This window comes from Mustela nivalis, assembly GCF_964662115.1.
Source record: "Mustela nivalis genome assembly, chromosome: 1".
Classification (NCBI taxonomy): Eukaryota; Metazoa; Chordata; class Mammalia; order Carnivora; family Mustelidae; genus Mustela; species Mustela nivalis.
Window position 1 is genome coordinate 38167760 of NC_139020.1, and position 16535 is coordinate 38184294.

Sequence of the window (16535 nt, forward strand, 5' to 3'; positions counted from 1 at the left end):
ACCCTGGAATTTTCAGACCCTGAATAAGAGCAATTCAGGTAATTCCTTAATCCATTTGAAGGTGTGTGTGAATGTATTTCCTTGCAGTTGAATAGGTCCAAACATAGTCAGCAGACCCAGAATGAGACTTCTGGCTATACCAGAGTTGCACCAGGCCACATTAGAGATGCTCATAAGAAAATGACAGTGCTCTAAGTTCAATGTCCCTGGGTTTAATCTGTCATCACCCTAATTCACCACTCTATTTTGTCTTTATTATAAACTTCTGCAAAGGTTTTTGTTTGTTTGTTTTTTTGAAGAACCATCATTCATCAAAAAAAAATTAAAAAGCAGTATTGGGGTGCCTAGGTGGCACAGTCATTTAAGTGTCTTTCTTCAGCTCAGATCATGACCCCAGGGTCCTGGGATCTAGCCACCCACTGGGCTCTGTGCTCAAATTGGAATCTGCTTCTCCCTCTCCCTCCACCCCTCTCCCTGCTCGGGATTTCTCTCTCTCTGTCTTTCATGCTTTTTCTCTCCCAAATAAATAAATATTATTTTTAAAAATAGCTGTATCATGGCAAAAATAATTGAAAATAAAACATGAAGATGGGCTTATCATCCAAAAGGTATTTATGAACATACTAGAAACATGCTAGACAGATTATACCATAAAGCAGGTAAAATTTAGTGTACACATTTTGTCATTAAGTAAATTGAAGTAAATATCAATAAAACCTCTTTATAAAACAAGATAGCATAGTGAGATGGGAGTGAGACAATGCAAAAAAAATGAAAAATTATCTGACAAAAGTAATATATTCATATATTTAGATATCAAGAAGAAAATATCACAGAAATAGAGATTGCAGTAGAAGTAGACAAAAGGAAATATATTCTCCTAAAAATAGTTAGAGAGATAAAGGAGATAATTAAGAAGATTGAGCCAAATGAAATGTAAAAGAAAATTTGTAAAAAAAAAAGTTTTGGAAAAGAGTAATAATTATGTGTTATAGAAAAAGATGATCTAATGTATGCATTATTACTGACCCTTATAAAGAAAGCAAAACAAGTAGATTGGGAAAAATGAAAGCAGAAACATATTTTTCAGAAACAATCTAAGAAAACTGTCATAAAATAAATGAAAACTTGAAGCTACATACTGAAATTACAAGGAAGTTTAGGGGAAAAAAAAGATGTTTAGGAAAAATAATGCAGATCAATTAACATAAGCGTAATTCCAAGAAAAAAAAATTATGCCACTCAGAGGGGAAATGGAATTTGATTATAGGTTGGAATAAGGCTGGCTTTGGAATACAATTGTAAGAACATGACATCTAGAAAATGAAGTATTGTTTCAAAATCAACAGGGAAGTAAAGTGTGAAATCCAAGACTTTTAGATTGAGCTAACCTCTCACTCAAGCATGAAGGCAACAGAAAACTTTAAAAATTCAAGAAACATACCTGAAGTAAGCCAATTTAGAGGACAAGTTTTAAGAGATGAATTGGGCAGCTTGATAATATTAGTTAATTCTATGATCTTTGTCAATGTCAATTAAACAACACAATTTTGGCAATTAAGGTGACAGAATGTGGAAGGAAAAAATGTATGCATAGATACATAAATACTACCTATACAGAGGTGATATTTAAGTAATAATTCAAGCCAATAAAATTCAAAAATGTCAGGATATGAAGAAAAGAATTACTAGGATGAGGCCGTGAGGCTGTGGAGAAGGTAGAGGGAACACAGGGAATACAAAGGAATCTTCACTTTGTAGTGAAGTATAAGCCCTTGTGTCAAGATTGTTCTGGCTTTCAAGTCTTGGCTCTGCCCCTTACCAGCTCTGTGACCTGCTACTTCACATCTGTATAAAAACGTGTACCCATGGTGTTCCTCCCACATACGATTGTTAGCAACATTAAACTAATGAGTCAGGTGTCTGTGGAGTACTTAGAACAGTGCATGGCACACATTATCCCCTGGACAAGTCATCTTAACTAAAAATACAGGGTCATGTTTAACAAGAACTGGGTTTAAATCTTAGGTTCTTTAGAAAAGAGAGTCTAACTTTCAGTTTTATCTCTTACTCCCTTTGGAGTCTCTGAAACGGAAATGGACTTAAATTAACCCACTGGTATGAATTATACTATTCTTTTCCAATTTGGAATAAAGAAATAATTACCGGGGCATCTGGTGGCTCAGTGGGTTAAAGCCTCTGCTTTCCTCTCAGGTCATGATCCCAGGGTCCTGGGATCGAGCCCCGCATCGGGCTCTCTGCTCAGCAGAAAGCCTGCTTTCCTTCCTCTCTCTCTGCCTACCTGTGATCTCTGTCTGTCAAATAAATTAAAAAAAAAAAAAAAGAAAAAAAAAAGAAATGTGATTTAAAAAAAAAAAAAGAAATAATTACCAAATTCTTTTTTTAAGCTGCATGTATATATAAGTGCATTCTGTGTGTGTGTGTGTGTGTGTGTGTGTGTTTTAATGATATAAAGATTTTTGCTATATTATCTGGAAAGCGATTTACAATGTTCAGTGTATTTTTCAATGTCATGTAATGTTCTCTTGGATATACTCTAATTTATTTTACTTTAATTATTTTTTGAGATCTTCATTTTTTGTTTGTAATTTAAAGCATGTTATGATAAATAATCTTTTACTGAAATTTTTAAGTCCATCCATTGTTATTTCTTTTGAATAAATTCTTAGAAGTAGACTTGCTGTCTCAAAGGGATTATTTGACTGTTAATAACTAATTTTAAAATATTACTCATAAAAGTTATGGCAACTTATGTTCCCATTAGCACTGAGAGCTTCTGTTTGTCTCTGCCAATAATCTATATCAGCATTAGTTTTTAAGTTGAAAGTGATATCTTATTACTTGATTTTGCATATCATTTGTCACTTGTGAGATAGTTTAAGATAAATGTTAATCATAGGATTTGAGGGGCACCTGGGTAGCTCAGTCAGTTAAGTGTCTGCCTTCAGCTCAGGTCATGATTTCAGAGTCCTGGGATAGAGCCCTGAGTAGGGCTCCCTGCTCAGAGGGGAGTTTGCTTCTCACTCTCCCTCTGCTCCCCGCCCCCCCACTTGTGTTCAATCTCTCTCTCTCTCTCTCTCTCTGAAATAAATAAATTTTTAAAAAAATGGAATTTGAGAGCCATAATTATTTTGCATCTAAATTCTGGATTTGCCAGTATCTGGCAAGGTGTACTTTGGTAAATTAATCTCACTGATACTCAGTTTCTGGATCTGTGAAATAGGAAAATTACAGTGCCCTGTACAAAGCAGTTTTAGAAGCTTTCATTGATATATTGCATGTTGAATTGCTTGTACATGGTATATAATGAATAATTTGTATCTAAAGTAAATATATCATTCATATATTAATAATAGATTATTTTAGGTAAAGAGCATCTTCATATTCTTCATACTTTTTAAATGAAGTGTTCAGTGTACCTTTATTTCTGTTTCTATTTTTTTTTTTTTAAGTAGTAGGATCATTATATGCAAATTGATCTCCAGAAGATTGGCCTGCCACTTGCTAACTTTCAGTTTGCTGTGACTCGTTTTTGCCCTGTGCTCCTAGAAAAGCTGCTTTGGAAAACCTCTGATTGTCACTGCCAACTAGTCGTTGTCTTTTCCTCAACTACGCCTAGCCTGCCCTTTTCCCTTTTCTCTGCTGACTCTTCTTATAATTCTCCTTTCTCTGGAAGAGTAACTTTGAGTGTGGCCTTTCTGTCTTCTTTCTATCTTTTTCCTTCCGTACTGTTTCTAATGGATAGTAATCCACATTCTTTGCAGGTGTATGCTATTATTTCCTAGTTCCTAGTTTTGATGAGGATGTTTTTCTTCCAGGATTAGTTCATGAAGAACTTGTATTCATGTTGATACCTTACTGAAACTTAATCCAGGAAACATTTCAGCCAATCAGTGTTTATAAATATTGGTTTTGTCAACTTATCTATGTGCTCCCCTCCAGGGAAACAATTAATTTGACATGATTTTTTAAGATGTTCTTGGCTAGCATCCAGACATTTAAAAATAAATAGATAAAAATATGCAAAAGCATGTTTAATTTTATGCCATCTTTGAACTCACTTATATATTCTTTGTTTAAATGAACACTCTATTAAATGTATATCTATTACTTTTTACTTTATCAGAACTAGAAAATAATGGTCTCATTAGAGATTGAGTTCTCTACCCAGAAGTGCCTCCAACTGAGGAAACAATGCACTATGACATATGAAGTGATTTCTAATAAATTGCTAATTAAGGTATCTGTTTTCTATTTTTTGATGAGTGGGGAACAAAAGTACTGAAACTTTATTCAAATATCATAATTATTATAAGTAATATATATTTTACTTAGCTCTTTTTGTATCTTCTTCTGTTACTGTTTTATAAGCTGTATATGCTTTATATAAAAGGGGGAGAAAGAACATCTTCGAGTGTAGGGAGAAAATGAAAACTGAACTTTGGAAGACACACACACACACACACACACACACAAAGGTGGTTTTTCTATCTCTAAAAGCCTCAACTACTTTTCATGTGTTGCTTTATTAAATAAAAGTGAAAGCTTATCCTTTTTCATGATCCATCTGTATCAGGATTGAACAAGCACAATACTATTACCCAATATTTTTGGTTAATCTTTTCCAACCCACACCTGTAAAAACACTTGATAATTAAGTATTAGCAAGAGAAAGATTTACCAAAAATGCATCCTTGCTTCATTTATTATTTCTGCTTAGCTTGACCTTTTTTCAGTTGAGCTCAAAGCATTCCATCTTATTTCCATCCTCTCAATCCCTGGAATAATAAACATACTCTATTATTTGTTTGTTACTAAATCAACCTGAGCACTGTACAGTCTCATTACATAAGTTTGATTCGTGGGCCACCTGCAGTGGTATTACCTACAAGCTTTTAAAAATGCAGAATTTCAATCTACATTTCAGATTCACTAAGTTAAGATCTACATTTTAAAGTCATGATTATATGCTAATTAAGGTTTGAAAAGCAGAAGTTTGATCATATCAATATCTAATCCTCATCAGCCATTTATTCTTTATAACTTTTTGCTTGATTTATGTCCCACCCAGTGTTGAGGTTGCTTTGAAAGAGGCTACCAAAAAATTCCTAATAATCAAATCAAGGTTTTCCACATCACCCTTTCTTCCAGCCTTTTTTCAACATATTTCAGTGTCTGTGAACTTTCCTTTCTAAAGTGTTCTTTCATAAGTCTTTTATGGTGGTAGTGAGACTTCTCTTTCTTCTTTTGGAACTGTATCTGTTTTGTTTCTATTCTTTCTTTCAAACACTGATGGCAGGAACACTTTAACATTCTGGATTTTGTTGTTATTCTTATTCTGTTCCTTGATAAAATTACAATCATTTTTAAAATTTGCATAATTAATTTGAAGAATCTGACTTCCAAGTCCTTATCTCTGGTCTGCATTTACTTACTGAGATAACTCTTTTTTTTTTAATAAGATTTTATTTATTTATTTATTTATTTATTTATTTATTAGAGAGAGAGAGAGAGAAAGAGAGAGAGAGCACAAGCAAGCAGAGTGGCAGGCAGAGGGAGAGAGAGAAGCAGGCTCCCTGCTGAGCAAGGAGCCCGATGCGGGACTCAATCCCAGGACCCTGGCATCACACCTTGAGCCAAAGGCAGATGCTTAACTGACTGAGCCACCCAGGCATCCCTTGAGATCTCTTTTATCTTAAACAGTTTGAAGAGTATCCCAACCTGGTCATCTGTGGGTTCAGACTGAAATTAGACCTTTCCTTCCCAAACTAGATTTTTTTTCCTTCTCTTTTGGATATTTGGCAAAATGTCATGGTTTATTTCTCAGTACACTGTAAATTTCTTAAAGTTGTAGATCAATTTAATCTATTTAGCTTATAATTTGAAGGCAGAATACAAAACAATTACCATATAGCTCACCTGCCTAACCGAATTCATACATTCATGTCTGTTGTATCAAAGTGATTCTTCAGAACATCTGGTGGGGTTCTCTAAATTAGGGTTATGATAATAACATAGGAAAGGTTTACACTAAAATCTCTTTACAGAATAAACTATATGAAGAATTCTAAATAACTACCTCAAATGCATGCAAGTCATATATAGTTGTATTTCCATGTCTATATATCTGTCTCAAACTACCTGTCTTCCCATATATTAAAAAAAGAAACTACTGGGGACGCCTGGGTGGCTCAGTTGGTTAAGCAGCTGCCTTCGGCTCAGGTCATGATCCCAGCGTCCTGGGATCGAGTCCCACATCGGGCTCCTTGCTCAGCAGGGAGCCTGCTTCTCCCTCTGCCTCTGCCTGCCATTCTGTCTGCCTGTGCTCGCTCTCTCCCCCTCTCTCTCTCTGATAAATAAATAAAATCTTAAAAAAAAAAAAAAGAAACTACTGGAATATGCCAATGTGATCATAATAATATCCTCTTTGAGGACTTGGTGGAAGTATTTGCCAAAAATTGTAGATGAAGTATCTATACATTATTCATGGTGCAGATCCTTTTCTTCATTTATTGTCTTATTTCCTTGTTCACTCATCTTGCTAAGTGTTATATTTGTCATTTATATTAATATAAGTTGGAGTTTTCTTTTTTAGGATTGATGTACAACCCGTAGGGAAATTTTGGTTTCTTTAATGGCTCCAAATTAGAAGTTAATACAGAGTCCAGTAACTATATTTCTGTAACCTTTTCTGTTTGTTAAAGTACATGCTTGTGAGTGCAGGCCCAGTGCCTGTCTCCTACATCAGAGGGCTTGAAATGCAGTGGAGGCTGAGATCAATGGAAAAAGAAGATAGGTTTGGACTTGACTTTAAATATTTGCACTCTGTTAATATATTTGCACTCTTTGTGGCCTAGATAAATAAATGGAACTTTCTGAGATTCCATTCTTTAATTGTGAAATGTTGTTGCACATGTTTTGTGGGAATATTTTAAAGAATAAATTATTGTATATGAGTGGTTAGTTAGCATAGACAGTAGGAATTAGCCTGACCTCAGCAGAAAACTTGGTTCTAATCACTACTACTCATATAACCTTGTGTAGTTTATATAGCTTCTAAATCTTCAGTTTCTGTATGGATGAAATAGTGATAATTCCTCTCATTTGGTTATTGCCACTATTAAACAAGGTAATATATGTTGAATCCCCCCCAATTTTTCTTATAGTCTTTAACACTGCCTATAATTATATTAACTTATAAAAGGTGACCAGTTTATGTCATTTTTTTTCATAATTTCCTTACTGTTGCTGTGCTATATAGATTGGATTTGGAGGCTCCAGTTCAAGTGTTTGCTTTGCTGACTTCTGGTTGTGAGTCGGTATTATCTCTGAACTTTATTTTTTTATTGATGGAATTGGGATCATAATGTTCTGGTGAGATAAAGCATGTAAAAGTGCCGTGACAAGTCTAAAATGTTACATAATATGAGTCACTAAATTGTAGGTAATACTGGTCATCTAATTCATTCAACAGATATTTATTAAATGGATAAAAATTCTAGGCTTTGTATTGAACACTCAAGAATGAAACAGAGAGGCTCTGCTTTAAGGTATTCATAAGTCTATGGATGGTATAATCCTATATATAGCAGCTGCAGAAGTATGATGTATTTAAGAAGAGACAGGATGACTAAAGAATGACCTTTCATCGAGCAGTATCAAAATACATTTTTCTGAATTTTACATGAAAATATTGTGATTGAAGGTTGATTATTCTCCTTTTGATGATCAACTCCTATTTTGTCTATACGGTCATAAATTTTATATATAAGCTTGACTGGGCCACAGGGTGCCCAGACATTTTGCCCAGTATTATTCTGGGTATGTCTATGAGAGAATTTCTAGATGAGATTAACATTTAATTGTTTTAAAGATTTTATTTATTTATTTGACAGATAAAGATCACAAGTAGGCAGAGAGGCAGGCAGAGAGAGAGAGAGAGAGGAGGAAGCAGGCTCCCTGCTGAGCAGAGATGAGGGGCTCGATCCCAGGACCCCGGGATCTTGACCTGAGTCGAAGGCAGAGGCTTTAACCCACTGAGCCACCCAGGCACCCCAACATTTAAATTTATAGACTGAATAAGACAGATTTTCCCACCTAAATGTGGGTGGGCCTCATCCTATCAGGTGAAGCTCTGAATAAAACAGAAAGGCTAACAGTAAATAAGAGGGAACTCCACTTGCCTAGCTGAATAAGGTGAGACATTATTCTGGCCTTTAGATTGAACTGGAATATTGGTTCTTATTAAGTATTGAGTCTGTTAGCTTTTGGAAAGCAACATGTACCATCAGTTCTCTTGATTCTCCAGCTTGCTGCCTACTGATCTTGGACTTTCTAGCTTCCATAATCACATGAGCCAATTCTTTACAATAAATCTGTGAATACACACATATATGTGTGTGTGCGTGCATGCACACACACACACACTTCCTATGTATTCTAACCCAGATGTCTTAACTGTGTTTCTCATCTAACTTCCCTACCTTTTTACCGTATGGTTGGATCCATTAAATGACTGAAGCAAAATAATATGGTTTCATAGCCAATCCAGCTAAAAGTGTTTCTTTGGGAGGCCTGAGACTGTAGAAGAATGTGAGAGAAGATGATTTATGTACCAGTTAGTGAGTATGTTTTTCCAAGTTTTTTTTCAACAAAACACCTTGAGGTCCTATGCCGTTCTCAACTCTACTAATATCTTGTAATTTGTCCTTTCATGTATTCCTGTCCACAAAATGATGACCTTTATCTTTGACTTCAAAAGACATATTCCTAACATAGCTCTAACCCCAGGGAAAATTATGCAGAATCTGCTAAACTACCATTGATGTGAGAAACACTAATGCAAAGCTGTTAGCTTCTTAGTCATATCCTTTTATTATCATGTTTGTCTTCATGGTTCAAAAGATGCCAAATGCAAACTCTACAGCAGTGGCTGACAGATTCTTTGCCAGCAGCAAAATAGTTCAAGTAAGTTGTAAAATCTGCATGGTCAAATCAAATTCAAAGTTTGACTTACTCCTAAAGGCAATGATTAATTTTATTAGGAGAAAAAAAAATGCCACCAAGTTAGTCTGTCAGTCATAATATCTAATTTCATTGACATGCCTAAAAGGTTATAGAATATAAGCCTTGGTTCTATGTGAATTCTCAAATAGTTAATGACAGAAGAACACAAACCAGGTACTAGCAGTTAATTATGTATGAGATAGGTAAGGAAATAGAGATGCATCTAACAATATATTGTCTAGGCTTAACCACTAAGCAAAATTTTCCAAAGGGCCTCCCTAGGGACTAATATCTACAGGAATGTGTTTAACACACATTTTTCCTTAAATAATATATGATGCTTTCGAGCACTAAGTTTGCTTCAAATTTAGAATCACTATCAACAAATAAGAACAGAAAATCATATAAAACTAAAGCTGGGAGAAAGAGTAAGCCAGAAAGAGAGAGGGAGGGAAAGAATGGGTGGGAAGAGGGAAAACTTTGTAAAAAGGTGTACTTCATTTGCACATTAGTCCTACAGGGTTAACTATTAATTGTTATGTGTGTGTCTGTTCATTACATAAAGTATAGAATACTAAACTGAAAATATCTGAGTGACTTTGACACTCCAAATAAGGGTTTTGGCTAGACAATATCAATATCTCTGATATCTCCAGAATTCTAGTTATCTTTCAGTGTATAAAATTTCATTAATATAAAGATGAATTACTTTGCATTTCTTTGCTTAGACTGACCAATTACAAATAATTATATGACCAACAAAGTTTATTCCTAAAAGAAAACAATGAAGATACACTCTACAAAATATAGAACTATTATTATATATTGGCTTAATTAGGTTGGTGGGTCATCACTTCATTAATAAACTCATATTTATATCAAATAAGGTAATGTTATTTGCAAATCCTAAAATTGTATATAATTATAAGGCATTATTACCTTTGTAAACATTCAGAGGAATATTTTAAAGATTTATGGCATTAAATCATATTTATATATCTTCCAAGGTCTCATATAAAAGTAGTTGGAATATTTGGTAATTACGGTTAGCCAACATGGAAGAAAGAGTGAGAGATAAGTGAGCAGGTCCTCTTCATTTCCAATTGTAATGTGAACTAAATCACCAAATAATTGATGTGTAATTTTATAAATGTATATATGCTAACATATCTCTGGCAAAAACATACAAGCATATACATTTGCATTAGAGTAGGGAATGTGATTGACTAGGAATTTTTAAAAAAAGGTAAGAATTTTAGATTCTAGAAATAAATATCTATGCTGGTTGTGCTTGATTCCAAAGTTATAATGATGTTGATACAAAAAATGGACAGTGTTAAGTCCTTCAACTTTATTATTTTTCAAGATTGTTTTGGTTACTTAGATTTCCTTGCATTTTCATATAATTTTTAGAATCAACTTGTCAGTTTATGCAAAAAAGTTGTATCTGGGATTTGAAAGGGAATGCATTGAATTTGTAAGTCAATTTGGAGAGTTTTCCTATCATAATAAATCTTCCCAGCCATGAGCAGGTACTTTCTTTTTTTTTTATATCCAAGCCTTTATTTTTTTTTTTTCAGTAATGTTTTGTGACTTTTTTCAGTGTATAAGCCTTGAACTTCTTTTGTTAATGTATTCCTCCATATTTTAATCTTTATGGTGATCCTATTGTAAGATGAATTATTTTCTTAATTTCATTTTTGGACTCTTTATTCCTAGTATTTGAAAATACAAAGGATTTTTGTACATTGATTTTGTGTCTTGCAATCTTGTTGAACATTCTTAGTTTTAACAGTATGTTTTGGATACCTTGGAATTTTCTTTATTTTTCCCCCCTTGGAATTTTCTATGTACAAGATCATATCATCTGAATAGAGATAGTTTTGCTTTTTTCTTTCCAATCTGAATGCATTTAACTTATTTTTCTTGCCTAATTGCTCTGGCAAAAATTTCCAGAACAGTGTTGAATACAAGTGATGGGTATCCTTACTGTTTCTTATTTTGCGGGGCTAACATTCAGTCTTTCATCATTAAGTATGATGAGAGTTGTGGGTTTTTATTCATGACTTTCATTACTGTAAGAGTTTTCTTCTGTTCCTAGTTTGTTGAGAGTTTTCACAATGACAGGGTGTTGGATTTTGTTAAATGCTTTTTCTGTCTATGATGATGATTGTGTGGGTCTTGAAATTTATTCTACTACTTTCGTGTATTACAATGATTAATTTTCATATATTAAGCTGAACTTGCATTCCTCGGACAAATCCCTTTGACTGTGATATATTCTTTCTACAAAGAGCTACTGGACTTTTTTCAAGTAATTTGAAGATTTTTCTTTTTTTTCTATATCCATAGGGGATATTGGTTTACAGTCTTTTTTTTCCTTGAGTGTCTTTTTCTGGTTTTGGTATCAGAGTACTACTGGTCTCAGAAAATTAATTGAAAGGCATTTCCTCTTCTATGTATTTTAAAGTTTTATAAAGGACTTTCACTCTTAAAATCATTTGATATAATTCATCAGTGAAATCACATGGGTTGGGTTTTTCTTTGCAGTAAGCTTTTTAATTCAACAATTTTAGTTATTTACTCACTTAAATTTTCTATGTTTTGGGAGGGGTCAATGTCAATAATTTCCATCTTCAGAAATTTGTTCATGCCATCTAGTTATCTAATTTGTTGGAATACAGTTATTCATAGTATTTTCCTATTATCATCTTCTATTATTTATGCAACAGTAGTTTTTTTTTAATTCTTTTTTTTTTAGTTAATTTTTAATAATGTGATTCTTTCTTTCTTTCTCTCCCCCCCCCCCATTACTAGTACATCTAAAGGACTACTAGTTTTGTTGCTCTTTTCAAAGAATCAACTTTTGGTTTCATTCATTTTACTCTATTGCTTTCCTTTATTTTTTTTCTCCACTTTTGTCTTTAATAAAAATTGTCTTCTACTTGATTTTGGTCTAATGGAATTTTTCTTGAGTTATTTTTTAAATTATATATATATTTCTAGGTGTCTTAACTTTTTAGAGCAATTTATGGTTTACAGCAAAATTGAGAAGAAGGTCTAGCAATTTCCCATATAGCCTATGAGCTCAGACGTGTAGCCTCCCCCATAGTAAAAAAAAAAAAAAAAAAACTTACCAGAATAGTACTTTTGTAAGTAGGATGAGCCTACATTGACACATCATAATGACCCGAAGTCTGTAGTTTACCATAGGGTTCATTCTTGGTGTTGTGCATTCCCTGGTTTTGGACAAATGTATAATAACATATATCAATAATTATAATATAACATATAGAGTATTTTCACTGTCATAAAAATCCTCTGTGCTTTGCTTTTTCATCTCTTGTCCTTCCCAGCTCTAGTAACCACTGATCTTTTATTCTCTTCCTCATTTTGCTTTTCCAGAATATCATATAGTTGGGATAATATAGTATGTAGCCTTTCCAGATTTTTTTTTCCCTTAGTAATATGCACTTAAGGTTCATCCATGTCTCTTCATGGCTTGATATTTTATTTCTCTTTGGCATTAAATGTTATTCCATAATTTTGGTGTATCACAGTTTGTTTATCCACTCACCTACTGAAGGGTATCTTGGTTGCTTCCAAACTTTGGCAATTATGAATAAAGCTGTTATAAACAACCTTGTACAGAATTTTCTATAGACATAAGTTTTTAAGCCCTTTAGGTAAATATCAAGAATTGTGGTTGCTGGATCATGTAAAAATATGTTTAGTTTTTTTGAACTTGCCAAACTGTCTTCTAAAGAAGCTGTGGCATTTTGTGTTCCCGTAAGCAGTGAATGAGAATTCTTCTTACTATCTGTATTCACTAGTTTTTGGTTTCTCAGTGTTCTGAATTTTAGCCATTCTGATATAGGTGTATGTTTTGTATCTCATTGTTTTAATTTGTCTTTTCCTGATGACATGAGATATTTTTTTGTGTGCTTATTTGCCATCTATATATATTCTGTGATTATGTATCTGTTAAAGTCTTGTATACATTTTTAACTAGGTTATTTATTTTTTATTGTTAAGTTTTAAGTGTTCTTTGTGTATATTGGATAGCTGTTCTTCAGGTGTGTGTTTTGTTTGTTCAGTTTTGGTTTTTTTGTTTTGTTTTGTTTTGTTTTTATTTTGTTTTGGTGTGTGTGTGTGTGTGTGTGTGTGTGTGTTTTGTAAATATTTTCTCCCAGTCTGTGGCTTGTCTTCTAATTCTCTGAGTTTATTCTTGGACTCTGTTCTGTTCCATTGATCTATTGTCTGTTCTTTCACCAATACCACACCACCATGATTACTGCAGCTTAATAGTAAATATTTAAGTTAAGTAACATCAGTTCTCCAGCTTCATTTTTCTCCTTCAATATTGTTTTGACTATTCTGGGTATTTTGTTATTCTACATAAACTTTAGAATGAATTTGTTAATATCCATAAAATAACTTGCTGGAATTTTGTTATTGCATTGACTCTATAGATGAATTTGGGGATAAATGGTGGCATGGCAATACTATCTCCCTACCCTTGAATTTATTCTCCCTCCACTTTTTTAGTTCTTTAATTTCATTCATCAGAGTTTTGTAGTTTTCTATGTAGATCTTGTACATTTTATATTAGATTTAGACCTAAACATTTAGTTGGGGGGTGCTAATATAAATTGTATTGTGTTTTTAATTTCCAGTTCTACTTCTTCATTGTTGATATATAGGAAAATAATTGATTTTTATATATAAACCTTTTATTTCACAAACTCATTATAATCACATTTATTCCAGCAGATTTTTTTTTTGAGGGGAGGTGGAGGTTTCTACCTAATCATATTATCTGTGCAAAAAAGACCATTTTATGTCTTCTCTACCAATCTGTATATACCTCTTCTTTTCCTTGCCTTATTACATGAGCAAGTATTTCCAACTGATTTTGAAAAGAAGTGGTGAAAGGGGACATCCTTGCCTTATACCTGATCTCAATGGGAAAGCTTTGAATTTCTCACCATTAAGTATAATATTAGTTGTAGGTTATTTGTAGATAGACTTTCATCAACTTGAAGAAGTTCCCCTCTATTTTTAGCTGGATTCTTTAGATGAAAATTTAAGCTATTGGTTTGATATTACTTCTCTTCTTTAATATAGCTATAACGTAAACTTCCCTTTAAAACATTGCCTTGGCTACATTCAGTATATTTTGGTATGTTTTATTTTCATTTTCATTCATTTCTATGTATTTTAAAATTTCTTGTGTTATTTCCTCTTGGAACCATTCATTATCTAGAGTTGAATTATTTTATTTCCACCTGTTTTTAAATTTCTGTTTTTTTCTGTTTATTGATTCTTAATTTTATTCCATATGGCCAGAGAAAGTTCTTTGTATAATTTTAGTTGAATTTACTGAATTTTGTCTTATGGTTAATAAATGGCCAAATTAAAGAATGATTTATGTATATTTAAGAAGAATGTGTATGTAATCTGCTATTATTAGGTAGAATGTTTTATAGTTCTCTGTTAGAGCTAGTTGTTTCATAGTATTCTTCTTTTTTTTTTTAATTTAAAGATTTTATTTATTTGACAGATCACAAGTAGGCAGAGAGGCAGGCAGAGAGAGAGGAGGAAGCAGGCTCCCTGCTGAGCAGAAAGCCCGATGCGGGGCTGATCCCAGGACCCTGAGACCATGACCTGAGCCGAAAGCAGAGGCTTTAACCCACTGAGCCACCCAGGCGCCCTCATAGTATTATTCAAGTCTTCCATTACCCTATTAATTTTGTTTTTGTTCCATGCATTACTAAAAGTTGGGGATTAAAGTCTGCAACTATTATTGTAGAATTGTCCATTTCTACCTTCAATTCTGTTACATTTTGTTTTATATATTTTGGGATTCTGTTTTTTATGTACATATGCTTATAATTTTAATGTGCCTTCTCAATGAATTGGCCTTTTCTATTTTAAAATATACTTCTTTGTGTTTATTGAAAATTTTTATTTTAAAGTCTATTTTGTGAATGATACCATAGCCACTACAGTTGTTTTGGGTACTGTTTGAATAGTATATCTCTTAAAATGTTTGTACTTTCGACCTATTTGTGACTTTAATTTCATGTGTTTCTTTGTTTGATAGTATATTTGACCCTTAAGCAATGTTGCGGCCAGGGTTACCAAGCTCCCGCACAGTCAAAAATCTAACTTTTGACTCCCCAAAACTTTATGAGTAGCCTAATATAGATTGGAAGTCTTCCCAATAACATACCCGTTGACTAACATGTACTTTATACTGTATTCTTACAATAAAATAAAATAAAGAAGAGAAAATGTTACTAAGAAAATCATAAGGAAGAGGAAAAACATTTATAGTATGGAACTGCATTTATCAAAAAATAAACAAGCAAACAATCTGTGTATAAGTACATCTGTGCATTTCAAACCCATCTTATTCAAAGATTTACTGTATATTGCTGGTTTATTTTTTTAAAAAATGCTCTTTTTCAATTTCTGCCATTAAGTTGGAGTATTTAGTCTATTTATATTTAATACAATTACCGGTTAATTGAGTTGCTGTAATGTAACTGCTTACTTGGACTAATTCTGTGAACTCTGTCATGTGAGGTCACTGAAGTCTATAGTTAGTTCAGTTATTAGTTAATGACTGGATGGAGATTTCCTTAAATGATTTGAACCAATAATTCTCCCAGCCTTTGTTGAGAAGTTTCATGTGTATATTGGGGTATGTGTTCAGTTGTCTGACAGGTAGTTTACAATTCTGTTTTAGTTTTTAATTGCTGGAGCAAAGCTTCAGGATCAGTCAGAAATATGAGATTAGGGCCTTCTCCTGTCTTTACTGGGCATGCTTTGCTTGAGCTTCTAGATTCCCAGGAATATATCAGAGGAATATGACATTTCATTCCTCAGTGTTTCATTTTAAGACTTTGGCCAGCCTCTTGGTAGCCTAAAAGCCAGCAGGTTCAATGTTAAACAATTAGCCATGATCATTTGCCATGAATGCTCTGGGCATGTGTCTTTTTCCACTGAGTGAGCTTCTTACAGTCATGTCAAATTAAGGCAAACCCTGTTAATGGAGCTTTCAGAAAGCTGCCAAATAGTCAAATAGTGACATTTTGGGGAGGGAGGGCCTACGGTTTTTGTAGACCTCCAAATCTGTTCATATTCCTCTAATTGCTTCTGGGATGCTGGTTTCCATAGCTACCATTGTCACAAGACTATTGGTTTTCTAAACCACTAAAAAGAGAAGAGTGGGATTAGGGCAAATGAAAGTGACACAAAGCTCACTTTTTAAAACTGAGTTTCAGATGTTTCTTTCTATCTTTTTTTTTTAAACAAATGCCTCTTAGATAGTTACAAGCCTTTAGTAATTCTCACAGAGTTCTGAAAAAGTTGGTTTTGACCATTTTTGTTAGTGTTATTTTTGCTTTTATGAAGAAGCAGATATTCAGAGCTCTTCAATCAGTCATTCTGGACCATTCTCCTGTTCTTGTAGTTTCTATTTCAAAGTTCCTTAAATCACA